Genomic DNA, 17,676 nt, shown 5'->3' with positions numbered 1-17,676 from the left:
TATGTTGTTATTTTTTTCTGCTGTGTAGTACTCCATTGTGTAAATGTACCACATTTTCCTTATCCATTCTTTGGTTGAGGGGCATTTAGGTTGTTTCCAGGTTCCGGCTATGACAAACAAAGCTACTATGAACATAGTTGAGCACATGTTTTTGTGGCACGATTGAGCATTTTTTGGATATATACCCCAAACTGGTATTGCTGGGTCTTGAGGAAGGTTGTTTCCTAATTTTCTGAGAAATCGCCACACTGACATCCAAAGGGGCTGTACCAGCTTGCACTCCCACCAGCAATGCAGAAATGTTCCCTTTTCCCCAAAACCTCTCCAGCATAAGTTGTCATCAGTGTTTTTTTATCTTGGCCATTCTTATATGTGTAAGATGGAATCTCAGAGTTGTTTTGATTTGCATTTTTCTGATGACTAAGGATGTTGAACATTTCCTTAAGTGTCTCTCAGCCATTTTAGATTCCTATATTGAGAGTTCTCTGTTTAAGTCTGTACTCAATTTTTTAAATTGGAATATTTGTTCTTTTGATGACCAATTTCTTGAGCTCTTTGTATATTTTTGAGATTAGTCCTCTGTCTGATGTGGGGCTAGTGAAGATCTTTTCCCATTCTGTAGGCTGTCATTTTGTCTTGTTGACCGTGTCCTTTGCTTTACAGAAGCTTTTCAGTTTCAGGAGGTCCCATCTATTAACTGTTTCTCTCAGTGTCTGTGCTACTGGGGTTATATTTAGGAAGTGGTCTCCTGTACCAATGAGTTCGAGTGTACTTCCCACTTTCTCTTCTATGAGGTTCAGTGTGGCTGGCTTTATGTTGAGGTCTTTGATCCATTTGGACTTGAGTTTGCATCAGGTCCTCTTAAACAGTTTCTAAAAATGTAGTTTTGGAGTTTTTAAAGTTCATTGTACTCAAGTAGCCCTGGTCAGAATTTCAAAATGGATAATCTAAGATCTCTCTTCTCTCTCTCTCTCTCTCTCTCTCTCTCTCTCTCTCTCTGTGTGTGTGTGTGTGTATTAGCTGTCCTAATAATGATGGCCTAAAACAGAGAAGGAAGCTGGCCGTGACATGCTGAGGTTGGCACTATGTTCATGCAACTCAAAACTCCCCTCACCTCTGCTCCAGTAGAAGAGCTGCAACTCGGGCACGGCTCTCAGAATGTGGCTGCTTTAACTAATTCAAACTTAATACAGTTGTAAGAAGCACACAGTGCTATTATTGCTGTTTTACAGGCGAGGATCCTGGAGACAGAGCTGTATGTCAGCTTCTCATTCAGGTAACACAGATTTCAAAACTCGCAAGAGATAGAAGTTGAGAGTTGCGTCCAGGCGGCTCCACCCTGTCCTGTTCTCCAGTGTGCCAACTCTGTACACCCAAACCCAGGTTGTTTTTAGTCTGCACTATCGAGACAGACTGGTGCTTCCCTCATTGTGGAGAGGGCAGTCCTGACCCAGAAGGAGACCTACAGAGTCCTCCATTAATCGGAACTGCACCTAGAGAAGAACGGGGCGTGAAAGCACACACCTTTAATCTCAGCACATGGGACATAGAGGGCAGGGGTTCTCTGTGAGTTCCTGGCCATAATAGTTAGATCCCATTTAAATTCCACACATAAACAAGTAAATGAACAAACAAATAAAAGAAAATAGAGAAGGTTTTTCCCCCCAGGATGTCATCAAACCCTTCTTGCAGTTTGGGTATGAAACGCCATAAGTTGAAGGATTAGCCATCAGCCATGGAGGTGCAGCCTTCAAGTGAGAAGGCCTAACGGAAAGAAAGGAGGTGGTCACTGCGGTTGTCCGTGAAGGAGTCATTGGGATTCTGGCCCATCTTTTCTCACCTCTTGGCATCTTGAACACCACAGGTAAGCAGCTTTCTTCTGCCAGGAGCTTCTACCAAGAGGAAATCTCTCACCACAGGCCTGACAGCAGCCTCATCAGGTGACCGAGGGTTGACGTCTGTCATGAGAAAAAATGACCCTTTTCCTCCTTCAAGCTGATTTACCTCAGACACTTTGTTACACTGACAGAAAGCAAAGCCAGCCCTGGGGGCTCTAGCTGATGAGATGAACTTCAGTCCGTGAAGAGAGATGTCAGTTGTCGCCTAAGTAACCAGCGACATGAGTTACCGAGTGGATGCTCTACCCTGGAAGCCACAGAGTCACCCCTATACACTTGAATGTTTCTCGATTGTTCTCTTGGATGGTAGATCTCTGCATTTCCACAAGGTGCTTGCCCAGAGCCTCTGCTTCTGTGGAGGCAATGGGGAGCAGTGTAAAGACAAGGGCAGGGCTCCCTGATGTCAGAAAGGCCTGAGCCTCAGCTCGGCCACCTACTTGTGGAGCAGCATGCAAGAACTGTGTTCTGAGGCACTACCTCAGAACAACCAGCACCTGAAGCATGGGAAGCCAGGCTTCCTGCAGAACAGTCATGATTTCGGACCCTAAGGCCTCCAGAGCTCCACCTGTGAAATTTCCATCTCTGAATCCTCCTCCGGCTGAGCCGGGCCTCTGAGGAGTATCGTACTGCCCACCACACGTTGACAGGTAAGACCGGGATGCAGAGGGCACAGAGTGCTTCTTGCTTCCAGGACAACTTGCCTATGTGACCACGGTTTTCTCCCTAACCATGCTCTCACTCCTTTCCCCAGTACTATTTGTAACTTCCACAGGCAGGGAGTGCCTAGGAAGGTATGCACCAAGCAAAAGGAAGTTTATGTTTCAGATTCTGACTGTCACTGGCCTTTGGAGAGAAGATTTGGGTATAGGATGCCACATAATTCTTGCAACAAAAAAAAAAAATATGCAGTGGCGAGCGTGCTGTTTTGTCTTCTGCTCATGGCAGAGAGACTATGCCAAAGGTCAAAGGAGTAAACGGTAAAGCCAAGTTTTAAAGTGAGTATTTGGCTGCTCTCCTAATTCTCCAGCCACCAGCAATGTAAGCAGAACAGGACTTGGGCTCCAAAGAGGGAGCTGAATCATGATGACATTGTGATGGATCATGGGAAAGCTGAGGGGAGAAGAGATTTTCTCCATGGTGGTTTTCTCATTCATGCTTTTGAGGCAGTGTCTTAACTCTGAAGCAGTCCTTCCTCACTCTCTGAAGCCTTGATTGGTCTCAAATCCACAGCAACTCTTCGTCCTTGGTCTCTTGAGTGCAGAGGTTGTAGGTGCAAGCCATGGGGCCCAGCTAGGAGTTCTTATAATTTGGTCCTTTGATACAGAGACCGCACCTCCAGCAACAAAGCATTCTTCTCCAAGTCCTTCTTATGAGGTCTTCACTGACAGATCCCAACTACCTGGAACCATGCCTGGTTCACGGTCGGTGCTCAAGATGTGGGAACCAGGCATAGCGGGAGGTGGCTTCATGAAAGGCATGGGATTTATTGAGGTAGGTGCATCCAGGTTACGGGAAAGAGGCTCTGACGGGGCCAGACGACAAGATCTTCAGGATAGAGGTGAGCCACTCCTCAGATCCTTTTCCCAAATTTTCTCCCCTCCCTTTCCCCACTAAAAGGATCTGTTGACACCTATCTTTTCTCTGCCTCATAATTGCTGCTTCATCATAAACCTGTCTGTACCATACTGCTCTGCTTTCTCACAGATTTGGCTTGCTACCACCCTTTAAAGCCCTACTCAGCTGTATGGCATCCTTTCAGCTGCATTTCCACAGAAAAATGCAGATTCTTTATCTCTTGCCTCCTGGTCCATGCCCTGGAAGGACAGAATTGGATAGATGAAGTTCATCTTTTGCTCCTGGGGTTGGTGTTTGGAGAGGCGACCCTCAGGTCACAGCCAATTTGTGGTCCAATCAAGAGCCATTCCTGGGTAAAGACCAACCCAACTCAGCTGCTCAGAGCAGGGGCTGTGGGTGGGGCAGTTTCACCTCGAAGAGGAAGTTGGGTGTGGCGGGCACTTTGTTGATATATCCAATATAGGAGTGCCCCTGGGAGCCCATCTCTCATCTCTGATAGACAGTCCCGGAGAAAGCTAGCCTGATGCACTGTGAGCTTCGTGAGTTCGGATTCTCCATCATCGGTTCCTGGACTTCTGTTTCCTCAGCCTGTCCCTGTTTGGAGTTCATTTGGGTCTGGAGTCTGTCTTCTGTTTAGGTGAGTTGGCTGCTAACTGGCCTGCCTGACTCTTGGGAAGAAGGGAATGCTTGGCCTCAGACTTGGTTCTGATCACTCTTGGCAGACAATGACCTCACCTCTTGCCCCGTCCCATCTACTGTCATTCACTCTGCTCCAAGCTGTCATCTATCTCCGCGTACCTTCCCTTCCCAGGCCCTCCAGTCTCCATCTTAGGGAATGGTTAGCGACTTCAGGGAGAACAATTTTCGAGGAATGGCTGGGGCTGTAACCAGACAGAGCCCAGTTGAGGAAGTGGCTACAGTAAGTGAAAGACCTCTAAAATAGCTAGAGTCAAGAATTCTGTTGTTCTGTTAAGTAATTTTATTTCTGACTATTTATTACGTTGCTTTGTACAGTTTCAAAGAAACCTATGAACGACAAATTCATTTTTTAAAGATTTATTTTATTTTTACTTATGTGTGCTTGCGTGCATCTGTCTGGGGGTTTAAGCACATGGTTCCTGTGGAAACCAGAAGAGGGCTTCAGATTTCTAGAGGCTGGAGCTACAGGCAGATGTGTACCACCTGACATGGGTGCTGGGAACCAAAATCGGGTCCCTTGGAAGAGCAGCAGTAGTGATCTAAAGTGCCAATCCATCTCTCTAGTCTGTAAAGATTTATCTTTATTTTCTTAAATTATGTGTTTATGGGTGTCTGTATGAGCATATGCCACTTATGTGTGGGTGCATGCTAAGGCCAGAAGAAAGCATAAGATTCCCCAGAACAGGAGTTATGGATGGCTGTGAGCCTATTGATGTGGTGCTGGGAATGGAACTCGGGTCCTTGGGAAGTCCATCATCTTAATGACTGAGCAAATTATACAGCCTTATCTATCTATCTATCTATCTATCTATCTATCTATCTATCTATCTATCTACAGCAAATTTTTAATATCTTGTTAAGGTGTTAGCTAAATGATTATGCTAATTTCTATTTTTTTACTTCATATGTAATACATCGTTCTAGCTGGGCAGAATTTTGACAAATAACCTGCCATGCAGAGAAGGTCAACATCCCTTTTCCTTGCGCATCAATGGGTACTCATTGGTTTACAAGGGGCGAATCCTAGATCTTTGCTTCACCAGGGATTTAGTCAGGAATAGACAAAAAGAAATGTGTAAGATGTCCAAGACAGACTGATGGCTGGCAGATGGGGGGGGGCATAGAAGGCACAGTCTGGAGGGAGGAATCTCAATGGCAAGGCTGGTCTTTAGCCTTAGGAGACCATGGCCAAGCCATGTCATGAGTAAGCTCTGGTGACCCAGTGTGTATCTTCTCAGAGAGAAACAAAAACATGCCTATGTTATATGCACCATTTTCTGCAAGTCTGTAATACTCCGGGGCCAGCCACCCAGAGTACCTGAACATGACAAGGGGAAGATAGCTCTCTACTTCCTGCTTTGGAAGAGGATGCTGGCAGGTATCCATAGGCTGTCATGGCCCTTGGTACCCTATAGAACCAATACCAGGGTAAACTACGATGGCAGGAAAAGCCTTCTCACAGCTTGCAGCAAGGTACCTGCAATGGTTTCCTTCAGTTTATAGCAACACTTCACCCTAAGCATTGATGCTGAACGCATGGACTGTCATATTTCCTGTTTTTCAAAAGCATCATTGACTCGATAGCCACCCAGGACTCTCCACTTCTGCACTGAGGTAAGTTTCTAACTCATAGCTGAGCTGCCATCATGGGTTCAGCCAAGCTCACTGACCCTGATGCTGATAGTGTTAGGTTTAGAACACAGGTCTGGTCACACAGCATGCAGGTATTCCCAAAGGGACCTCCCTGCCTGCCTCACCCTAGAACCTTCCACCAGAGTTTTCTGTAGGACTCACAGCCGTTTTGTGGTCTTCAATCCTTCTGATTCCTTGGTTTTTATTCTTCTTTTATGGTTTTGTTATATTTTTATATTTTTTGTGCATGGGTGTTTGTGAACGAGTGTGCACATGCATGTCAAGGCACATGTGAGGTGGTCAGAGGAAAATCTTCAGGAATCCATTCTCTCTTTTCGCCATATGGGACCTAGGGATGGAGCTCAGATTGTCGGGCTTGGCGGCAGGCACTTTTACCACTAAGCCATCTCACCAGGCCGTGTGTCTTAGGGTTACTATTGCTGTGATGAAGCACCATGACCAAAGTAACCTGGGGAGGAAAGGGTTTATGTGGCTTATGCTTCTACATCACAGTCATCACTTGAAGGAAGTCAGGACTGGAACTCAAGCAGAGCAGGGACCTGGAGGCAGGAGCTGATGCAGAGGCCATGGAGGAGTGCTGCTTACTGGCTTGTTCCCCATGACAGGCTCAGCCTGCTTTCTTATAGAATCCAGAACCACCAGCCCAGGGAAGGCACCACCTATAATAGGTGAGGCCCTTTCCCATCAATCGCTAATTAAGAAAACGCCCCACTGGCTTGCCTACAGCCCAATCTTACAGAGGCATTTTTTCAACTGAGGTCCCCTCCTCTCCGATGACTCTAGCTGGTGTCAAGTTGACATAAAACTAGCCAGGCTGCTGCTGTTGTCCCTGGTCTGCTTATCTTCCAATGTAAACACCACAGAGGGCTATCCTGGTCTGTTTATCTTTGTGTGCCCTGGATCAGTAACTGGTACAGAGTGTTCAATATGCATTAAGTTAATCCACTTTGTGAGTTTCTCAGAAATATCTGGGGGGAAGATAAAAACTGTCAAAATCTTTAATTACAGACTAGGGAAGTCTAGGACTTTTCTTTATGTTGTAACAACCCTAAAATGGAAGTACTTTGATAAGCTTATTTTTTTATACAAGGAAACCAAGGGATTAGAGTAAAGGCAACTTGCCTCTGGCCCCATAGATATTAAATAGACCATAGCCAGTAAAACTGCTATAAGAAATGTAGAATTTAAAAAAAAGGAAGGAAGGAACTGTGGATGTATTTCTATAGTGGAGGCAGGAGGCACGGAAAACTTTAGCTAGTGTGGTAGGACAGGGGAGAAAGAATAGCGAGCAAAGCAGAGTGGTACACATACTGCAACCTCAGCATTTGGGATGCTGAGACCGTAAGATCATGAACTTGAGGTCAGCCTGCGCAACATAGTGAGATCTCCTTTCAGAAAACAAAAGAAGAGCTCCTTTTTACGGTGCCTCCTAGGCAGCCTGCCATGTCGAGATGAAGCAGACTATCTCCATTCCACCCACTGGCTGTCAGAAACTCACTGGAGTGGATGATGAATGCACACACTTTATCCAAGAAATGTGTGGTCACAGAAGCTGATGCTCTGGGTGAGGAGTGGAAGGGTTATGTGGTCCAAACAGTGGTGGGAATAACAAACAAGGCTTTCCCGGGAAGAAAAGAGTCTTGACTCACAGATGAACGTGCGCTCACTGTTGAATCGGAGCATTTTTGTTCTAGAGTAAGGAGACCTGGAGAGAGGAAGCACATGGTTGTTTATGGATGCAGTGTGGATGTCAACCTGAGTATTCTCAACTTGGTTATTGTACAAAAAGGAGAGAAGGGTATTCCTGGACTGACAGATATTACTGTGCCTCGGCAGTTGGGGACCAAGAAAGCTGGCAGAATCGGAAAGCTTTTCTGTCTCTCTAGAGAAAATGATATCCATCAAAATGCTGTCAGAAAGCCCCTAAACAAGGTCAAAAGCCCAGGACCAAAGCACGCAAGATTCAGCGTTCTGTTACTCCATGTGTTCTGCAACACAAATGCTGACATATTACTCTGAAGAAACAATACACCAAGAAGGAGGAGTCTGCAGAATATGCTAAACTTTTAGCAGAGAGAATGAGGAAGCCAAAGAAAAATGCCAGAAACAGATTGCAGAGAGATGTAGGCTGTCTTTGCTGAGAGCTTCCATTTCTGTGTGTGAGTGGGGGTGGGGGTGCAGGGGCTTTTAGGAGTTACGAATAAAGCTAGGCAGCGGTGGGGCACACCTTTTATCTCAGCACTTGTGAGACAGAGGCAGGCAGATCTCTGAGTTCGAGGTCAGCCTGGTTACAAGTTCCAGGACAGTCAGGGCTATACAGAGAAATACTGTCTTGGGGTGTGGGGGACAGTAACAAATAAGAGATCAGAACCTGAAGAAAGAATGAATGAAAGAAAGAAAGAAAGAAAGAAGGAAGGAAAGAAATAAAAGAAGAATAAGGAAGGAAGACAGACACAAAAAGAAAAAGAAGATGAAGAAGATGAGGGGGGGACTGGGGAAATGGTTCATCAGGTAAAGTATTTGCTATTTAACTTGAGGAACTAAGTTCAAATACCCAGGGCCTGCATAAGCTGGGCGCTGTAGCATATACTTATAATCCTAGCCCTCCTATGGCAGCAAACAACAAAACCCTGTACCAAAATAAGTTGGAAGGCAAGGACCAATACTGGATGTTGCCCTGAGAACTCTACACATACATTCTGTCAATATGCACTCACACGCCTATGTATATTATACACACACACATCATGCAAACACACACAAAAGAAGAAAAGTAAAAAACCATGAACACGGATTAAAAATGTGAGAGACAGAACTAAAAACATTAAACGTATTAAGAGAAGAAGTTCATGTAATCAAATGAGAAGCAAAGGGAGTCCCCAAAGAGAGGCAACTAAGTAAACAGAAGGCTGGCTTGTTGAAAACCAAGGAAGAAATGGCCAAGTCCTTATAGCTTTTAGAAAATCTATTGTCTTAGTTAGGTTCCTATAGAAGAAACACCGTAACCATGGCAACTCTTATAAATATAACTGAGACACATTTAATCAAGGGGGCACACTTATCACCATGGCGGGGAGCATGGCTGCATGCAGGCAGACGTGGCACTGAAGTAGTAGCTGAAAGTTCTACATCTTGCAGGTAACAGGAAGTTGACTGAGACACTGGACAGTATCCTGAGCATAGGAAGCCTCAAAATCCTCTCCCACAGTAACACACTTCCACCAACAAGGTCATTCACTCCAACAAAGGCACATCTTCTGATAGTGCCGCTTCCTATGAGCTTATGGGGGCTGGTTGCATTCAAACTACCACATTCCACACCCTGGCCCCTATAAGCTTGTGACAATATCATAGTGAAAAATGCATTTAGTTCAAAATTCAAAAGTCCCCATTGTAGTTGGAATTTTCTTTAGGCCACCAACCAGCTCCCAAATAAAGACATGGAAACTTATTATTAATTATGAATGCTTGGCTTTAGCTTAGGCTTGTTCCACTAACTCTTTTAACTTAATTTAACCTGTTTCTATTCATCTACATTTTACCTCAGGGCCTTTTATCTTTTTTTCATTCTGTATGTCCTATTTTCCTGCTTCCCACGTGTCTGTCTGTCTGTCTGTCTGTCTGTCTGTCTGTCGAGCCCCTGGCACTCCCTGTTGTCTCCTTTTTGTTTTTCCCTGCCTTTTACAGCCTTAGTTCCTTCTACTTATTCCTCCTGCCTGCAAGTTCTGCCTATATCTCCTTCTTTGCTATTAGTCATTCAGCTTTTTATTGGACCAATCAGGTGCCTTAGGCAGGCAGGGTAAAATAGCAACAATATATCTTTACATAATTAATCAAATGTTACATGTCTTTACACACATAAACAAGTGTTCTGCAACATAAACAAATGTAACACACTGTTGCATAGTTAAACAAATGCAACATATATTTACATAGTTAGACAAATATTCTGCAACATCCCATAGTCGATCACAGTCTCAACAATGTTTAAAAGTTCAAAGACTCTTCTGAGATTCTTGCAATCTCTTAACTGCAATCCCCTGTAAAAATTAAAGTAAAAAAAGCAGATCACATATTTTTAACATATAGTGGTCCCAGACTATACATTACTATTCCAAATGCAGGGAGGGGTGAATAGTGAGGAAATACTGGACTATCGTGAGACTGAAAACTCTGCATCCCGGGTATGATGTCAAAGCGCTCTTCAGATCTCCAACTCTGTTCAGCTTTGTTGCCTGCACCACACTTCTTTCTCTGGTTCTACTCCCTGTTAGCAGCTCTCCTCCACAGGTACCCCATGACTCTGGCATGGCTAACAACTTGGGGTCTCCAAGGCAATCCAGGCTTTAACTTTACTGCTTCAGCAATGGGCTTTCTATTAGGCCCTATTCAGAGACACTCCTGACACATGCCTGTCCTCAACAGCTTTCTTTAGAAGTAGAAGCAAAAACCCATTTCTACTATCCTTAACTCTAAAGCCAGAATTTGGCCTAAGCTGCCAAGTTCTGCGGCTTACTGGGGCTAGAACATGGCCCTCATTCAATTACATCTCCACTAGCTTTCTATTCTTCACTGCCTAGGCTTGGCTGTCTTGAAATTTGCTCTATAGACCAGGTTGGCCTCAAACTCAGAGACCCACCAGCCTCTGCCTTCCTAGCACTGGTATTAAAGGTGTACCCCACCACACCCAGATCTAAGCCTTCCTTTAATTCCTTTACAAGTTGGAAACTTAACTGAGCAGGATTTTTCCTGAGGTCACCATTCCCTTTATTCCATTTCTTAATTTATTTCTCTTCTTGAATACAGAACTCGGTTCGGTTCCACTTCCTGGTGCTCCTTTTCTCCTCAAATACTTTTCCTTGCTTAGCTTGCTCCTTTTCATTATAAATCTTCATCAGAGTTAACACTAATAACCACACTATACTAGAGTCTATACTAGGCTGTTTTGAGACCTCTTCTGCTAATAGAATTAATTCAAAACTCTTCACTTTAGCCTCAGGCAGACTCTTATGACAAAAACAAAAAGCAGCCACTTTCTTCACCAAAATATCACAAGAACAATCTTTAGGCAACATACTAGAATCCTTCTCCTCTGAAACCTCTTCAGTAAGTTCAGATAACTCTTAGCACTGTTGCCTTCCATGCTCCTACTAGTATGGCCCATTAAGCAGTGCTAAATAGTTCTACTGCTTTCCAAACCCAAAGAACCAAAGTCCAAATTCTTCCAAACAGAAACCTCACCAGGTATATCACAGCAATACCCCAGTCCCTGGTATCAACTTTTGTCTTAGTTAGGGTTTCTATTATTGTAAAGAGACCATGGCAACTCTTGTAAAGGGACAGTAATTGAGTGTTGCAAGATAGTTGATTATACCATGTAAAAATATATCACTGTGATTGGTTTAATAAAAAAGTTAAATGACCAATAGCTAGGCAGGAGGTATATGTGGGACTTCCAGACAGAGAGAGCCCAGGGAGGAAGAAAGAGGGAGTTGCCAGTCAGATGCAGTAGAAGCAGAACATGCAGGAGGAGTGGTAAAAGCCTCCAGCCTTGTGACAGCACATAGATTAATGGGTTAAGTTAAATTCTAAGAGCTAGTTAGTAATAAGACTAAGCTAAGGCTGAGTTTTCATAGTTAATAAGAAGTTTCTGTGTCGTTATTTGGGAGTTGGTTGGTGGGACAGAGAAAGACTCATTACAATTAAGGGGGCTTGCTTATAGTTTCAGAGGTTCAGTCCATTATCATCATGGCGGAAATGCAGGCAGATGTGGTACCGGAGAGGTAGCTGAGAGCCCTACATCTTGCAGGCAACAGGAAGTTGACTGAGACACTGGACAGTATCATGAGCATAGGAAACCTCAAAACCCTCTCCCATAGTAACACACTTTCTCCAACAAGGCCATCCACTCCAACAAAGGCACATCTTCTGATAGTGCCACTCTCTATAAGATTATGAGGGCCAATTACAATCAAACTACCACATCAATATTAAATTCAATATTGGACTCATACTTTGATTTTTTTTAATATTTATTTATTCATTACGTATACAATATTCTCTCTGCGTGTATGCCTGAAGGCCAGAAGAGGGCACCAGACCTCATTACAGATGGTTGTGAGCCACCATGTGGTTGCTGGGAATTGAACTCAGGACCTTTGGAAGAGCAGGCAATGATCTTAACCGCTGAGCCGTCTCTCCAGCCCTCATACTTTGATTTTTAACTGCAAAACATGATAGTAAAATGTCTTGTGGCAAGAAGGGCCAGTGATGAGTCGTAAAACAGAGAGGATTCTGAGCATGGACTTTGAAGAACAAGTTAAGGAGGCAAGCAAAGCCTTGGGAAGGGGAGTCTTACCCCTTAGTCTCAAGACTGTTGGTGAGCATGTTTCTGGGCAAGATAAGAAATCCTGGAAGTAAGCCTATGCTGAGGGAAAAGGAATCTTTGGGTCCTGCCAGAAAGCCTGGCTCCCGTGTGTCCATCACTGCCCGTCAGCTGCTGTGGTAAGATGTCCTGCTGCTTTCTCAGGATCACTGGATGATGGACATCATCAGGGACAGGTGATGACCCAGATCAGAGGACCAGCCAGAGGGGTCATCTGGATGGAGTGAGAGGTAGGGAAGGAAACAGGACAGGTGCATGCAATGAGCCTCAGGAGGTTGAGTTCACCCCGAGTCGTACTGGTTACAGGGATATGTGGCAATGTAACTGTCCATTTAATCAATATTTGCTGAACACTCTTTATATCCCAGGCAGAGTGCCAGACTTTGGGCTAGGTGCTGGCAATAGAAATAACAAACTATTTCCTGATTTCTCCCCTAGGGAAAGAATTAGAGATGTGACTTCTTTGGCTCAGACCCGACAAGCACTGCGTGTGTGAAAAGAAGGACTCCACGTGGAGAGTAGGGGTAGGCTGGGATGGAACACCTCTGGAGGCCAGGAGTCTTCCTCGATTGCTGGCTGTAGGGCCCTGGTCTGTCCCTGTTTCTGGGGTGCATTTGCGGGGACAGTTTATGGTCAGCTAACTAAGCTTCCTGTTTGTTTCTGTGCTCTCCCTGCCTCGCCTGGTGATTAGCTGCAGGGCATTGTCTCTGTTGTTAGTATGGTAATTTCCCACCTGGCTGGGCGGAGATCCTTGTGCAGCGGTTAGGTAGATAAAGACTCCCCCAAATCTGAATAAACTGGCTTTCAGCTGGTCTCCTTTCGAACGACCCTGGTCTCTGTGCGTGTTCTTTCAATCTCCAGGCTCTTGCTCGACTCGTGTTAGGTACAGTGGTGCGCGAACTGTACCGAGGGTGTAACACAAAATCGGATGTTACAGCTTGCCACTGTATTCTTTAAGATAGAGAGAGCATCTTGCTGACTCCGAAGCTTGCTGATTCCGCTAGACTGACTGACTTGTAAACCCTGAGAAATTCCTGCCTCTGTTTCTCCAGGGCTGGAATTACAGGTGGGCATCATGGCTCCATTTTTTCCCTGGGGTTCTGGGCATCAAACTGAGGTCCTCATATTTGCATAGTAACCACCAGCTTGTGTTTATTTTCTATTCTCAACTTAGCACCATTTATATTTGATAAATTATCTGTTTTGTGTTGGTTTATAAATATTTCCCTAGAAATGTAGTTTTGACCTGGGGTGATGCAGAAACTTGATTTTCAGCTCTCAAACTAACAGTGCATTCAGACTGTTGGATTTAAGAAGCACATTTCAAATTGCTCAGGAGAAGCAGCAAGCGGCTGAGGGCAGAGATGGCCCATTGCTACATTTTCACATGGTCACCATGGGGAAGCCGCTTTGCAGCATGAGGACTCTGCACTATTGCCAGGGCGGGTCAGAAGGCAGCAGCGTCTGCAGGGGGATTCCATCCCTGACCCTCTAAGGTGCAATGCTTAGCAGCCATCTACAGCAATGTGCATTCCCTTTCTAGGTCAGGGTGCGTGTCCCACTGCACTGGTCCAGCACAGGCAGGGCTGCAGGATCACTCCTGTTCTCCCTGGTGGAAAGATTCCTCTCCAATACTGAAAGCGAATCTAGGAAGCAGAGCTGATGTAACCAACAGTCCTGAGCCCTTGACTTCACTATATGAACCTGAGATGGAATCCTCTAAGGAGCGCTTGCCACTGGGAAATTGTTTTTTGTAGTAACAACTCACAGTCTTTCAGTCAGTCACATGCATCTCTCTTCAGTGCCTTGAGGATAACTCTGGTTATTCTAACTGAACCATTGCACTGTGGAAAGAGTGGGAGGATGAACGGTACCTGGAGGAAAAGAAAAATTCACCTTGAAGCACATCCAAATTTGCCTACATGGTGACGAATATTGTTTCTCGTTAGAAAAATGTCAACTTCTGCCTTACTGTGGCCCGTGGTTTCCAGGAGATGGAAGCTTTTAGGAGTCCCTTAGAAACTTCCCAGATCTGTCCCCTCCATTCAGGGTCAGTTCTGCACCCAGTAAGAATTCAGAGAATCTCGTTGCTACAAAGAATCTCAAAGCAGCGCCTGTGTGAGCCATTGTCAACGCTTCGGAAATGCTTCCTGGATGCCATCCATTTGTAACCCCTTCACATGCATTAACCCCTTCCACGGCCAACTAAGTCCATGAAGCAGGTGTCGTCATTGTCTCCATTTTACAGGGGAGGAAACTGAGGACACGGATTGTCTAGGAACTGACAGGTAACCAGTGACAATTGGGCTTCACACCCGGGTGGTGAGACTCCTGGCGGCTTGTAGGCACTCCCTGCAGGCTGAGCCCTGGCCTGGTGAGCTTGGTTTACATTCTCCGAGCAGATGGTTTACTATAAGAGCACTTAGGTCTGTTTACGTGTTTGGCACCCCTCTATTGGATGATTATGTATCGCCACTGGAAGTTGTTGGTTGTTATTTCTGAAGCTGACAAGTTTAGTTTTAACAATGATTTGTCTTCCTCCGCTCGCTTTCTCCCAGCTGCAGCTGTTTGGATAGTACCCTCTTCAGAACAAAAACCAAGCAGAGATATGTTTCTAAGAGTGGATGGCAGAAGGCTCCTCATTCAACAGCTTGGTTTTCTAAAATTAAAAATAGTTATATTTATTTGTGCGTCTACGTGTGTGTGTGTGTGTGTGTGTGTATCCATGTACATCTTTGTATAGCTACTGGCTGAGCCCGGATAGGAACCCCAGATCCCCTGGAACTGGGGTTACAAGTGGTTATGAGTTGTCTGACATGGGTACTGGCGTTAAAACTTAGGTCCTTCTCAAGAGCTGTAAGTGCTCTTACCGGCTGAGCCATCGCTCCAGTCTGCAGAACTCGTATTTAGCAAGTACAATTTGCCATAGCGCAAAGGCAATGCACAGCCTCTGCCACTGGGAGTCCACACTGATGTGTAAACACCAGATCCTTCTAAATACCAAAAAAACCAAAGAGGCATCTTTCCTTTTCCTTTTCTGTTATTTTTTAATTCAGTACACTATTTCCTTTATTTCTCCAAGGATTGATAAAGCGGTGGCCCCTTCACAATCAGTATCACTAGGGGGAGATCAGACAAGAGACACCGATAAGAAGACATTAAGACTTTAGTGGACATGGTGGCACATACCTACAGTGCCAGCACTATAGAGAAAGGAGGTAGAATAAGAAGTTCAAGACCAGCCTCTTTGTACAGCGGGTTTGGAGCCAACCTACGTTACATGAGACCTTGTCTTAGACGTACACACACACATACACACACATACAATCTCTTATTAATTTGTGTTGTTTCACAACCCTTCCTCTAGTGATTCTTTGGCTTTTTTTTACCCCCCTTTTTGCTTCTTCTTGGTCTAAAAGTGGGAAGAGAAACTCATTTCATTGTTATTATTTTCCTACCACGCTCCTTTTCTGTGAGGCTGGGGATGGCACCTGGGGTTTCCTGCATGCTAGACAAGTACTCTGTCAACAGAGCTCACCATCAGTCTTGTGTACAGAAGACACTGATGCTTTCTTGTAATCTTTAGCCTTTAGTGATCAGGAAAGGAGCACCACGCATCAGCCTGGATGTGGAGAGTTTTCCTGGTCATATTATTTTGGTTTTCCTTGTGAGATCACAGAGAAGCTAGAAGATATTGGGTTAAGTTTCAGATAGCTGTGCCCGGTTAAAATTTTGTTGTGAGTTTTAGAACATATTATTTTACTGTAGTGTCTGGTTAGGAAACTCTTGACTCTTAATTATTGGTCCTTAAAATATATTTCACTACATTTATTTTTTATTTTATTTTTGTGTGAGTGGAGGTTGGGACAACTGTGGGAGTCGGTTCTGTCCTTCCACCATGTGGGTTCCTGGAATAGAATTCAAGTGGTCAGGCTTGGCAGCGGGGGCTTTTCTCCACCCCTCACCCCCAGACTCAGTGACCTTATATCCAGCGGTTTTTTTCTTTTCTATTATTTTGTTTTGAGAGTTATAAGTAGGCCAGGATTCACTCTGTAGCCAAGGATAACCTGGGACTCCTCCCATTTCTTCCTCCTCCCAAGATCTGGGAATACAGGCTTGTGGCTTCCAGGCCTAAACCCACAGTTCTTGAATATGCAGTTTTGTAAGTGAACACTAGTTGCCCCGAGAGGGATTCGAGCTAATGTAGTATTAATAGCCAGGACTCACCCTTTTCTCCAGGCCAGGATGCTGAGAGGTGGCAAAGGGAGCTATCTGTGTCCAAAGGACTTCTCAGGACTCCTCTTGTTTATTGAGGTGATCCCCTATACTCTCCAAAGTGAGAGACGTCTCTTCTGACACAGAGCTGAGGACCAGCTAAATCAAAGGCCAAGGGGCCTGAGAGAAGGAGGGGTGTGGAGTGGAGGGAGTGGAGTGTGAGGCGTGGGGGTGACCTCCTCCTCCAAAGAAGTAAACAGGCCTCCCTCCCTCTTGAGTTAAAGGAAGTTCATCCCAGTTGAAGTGTGTCCAGATCACTGCGGCGGGTTTACAAGTCATTTTAGAGAATTATACCCTGGCACAAATTTAGCAGCTTTGTTTTTCAGTAAAAAAAGAAATCCAGCAGCATAGTTTATTATGAAAATATGGTCCAAATGAGGCTTTATTTCATGGGTTCTTGAGTAAGTATAAATCTCATGTTAGGAAATGCGACAATTAGACACACAAGCTCAGCCATGGAGAGGGAATGGTGTTTCTTGACAAAGAGCTAGCAAATCATGATGTGTTAAAAGTTGAAAAAGTCAGATGATAGTGGTGGCACGCGCCTTTAATCCCAGCACTCGGGACACAGAGGCAAGTGGATCTCTGTGAGTTGGAGGCCAGCCTGGTCTACAGAGTGAGTTCCAGACAAGGGTACATAATGAGATTGCCCCCCACCCCATCCCCCACCTAAAAAGGGAAAAAGATTTTCTTTATTTTTGTGCTTGCACTGTGTGTGTGTGCATGTGTGTGTGCATGTGGCTATAAAAACCAGAACAGAGTGCCCGTTTCCTAGGTGCTGGTGTTACAGGCATCTATGAGCTACCCAACACGGGTACTAGGAACTAAATTCTGATCCTCTACAAGAGCGGCAATGGCTCTTAAACACGAAGCCATCTGGCCAGTTAGTTTTTTGAGACGGGGTCTCACATAGCCCAAGCTACATAACTGAGAATGGCCTTAGCTTTCTGATCCTCCTGCCTCTGCTCTGACTCCTGTGATTGCAGGGGCATAAAGTCACAGCGGGCTTGTGTAGTATGAGGGCATGAAGACGGGGATGGCAAGCATTCTGCCAAGTAGGCTGCCCTATCTACAAAAGATGTTTCTCGAAGGTGGGGGGGCGGGGGAAAGTGTCTCACTAATATAAAGACCAAATACCTCAAAGCTAAGCTCTAAGGTGGGATTTTATGACATGATGGCCATGCCAGTAAT

General features: G+C 44.9%; 1 pseudogene; it reads left to right on the top strand.

Annotated features, from left to right (window-relative positions):
* The first annotated feature begins 7,276 nt into the window (after positions 1 to 7,276).
* The window catches only part of LOC142854065 (small ribosomal subunit protein eS6-like), a 32,968-nt pseudogene continuing 22,568 nt past the window's right edge, over positions 7,277 to 17,676 (top strand).

Source organism: Microtus pennsylvanicus, chromosome 7, assembly GCF_037038515.1.
Source record: "Microtus pennsylvanicus isolate mMicPen1 chromosome 7, mMicPen1.hap1, whole genome shotgun sequence".
NCBI classification, from domain to species: Eukaryota; Metazoa; Chordata; class Mammalia; order Rodentia; family Cricetidae; genus Microtus; species Microtus pennsylvanicus.
This window is presented reverse-complemented; position numbering and strand designations above follow the sequence as displayed.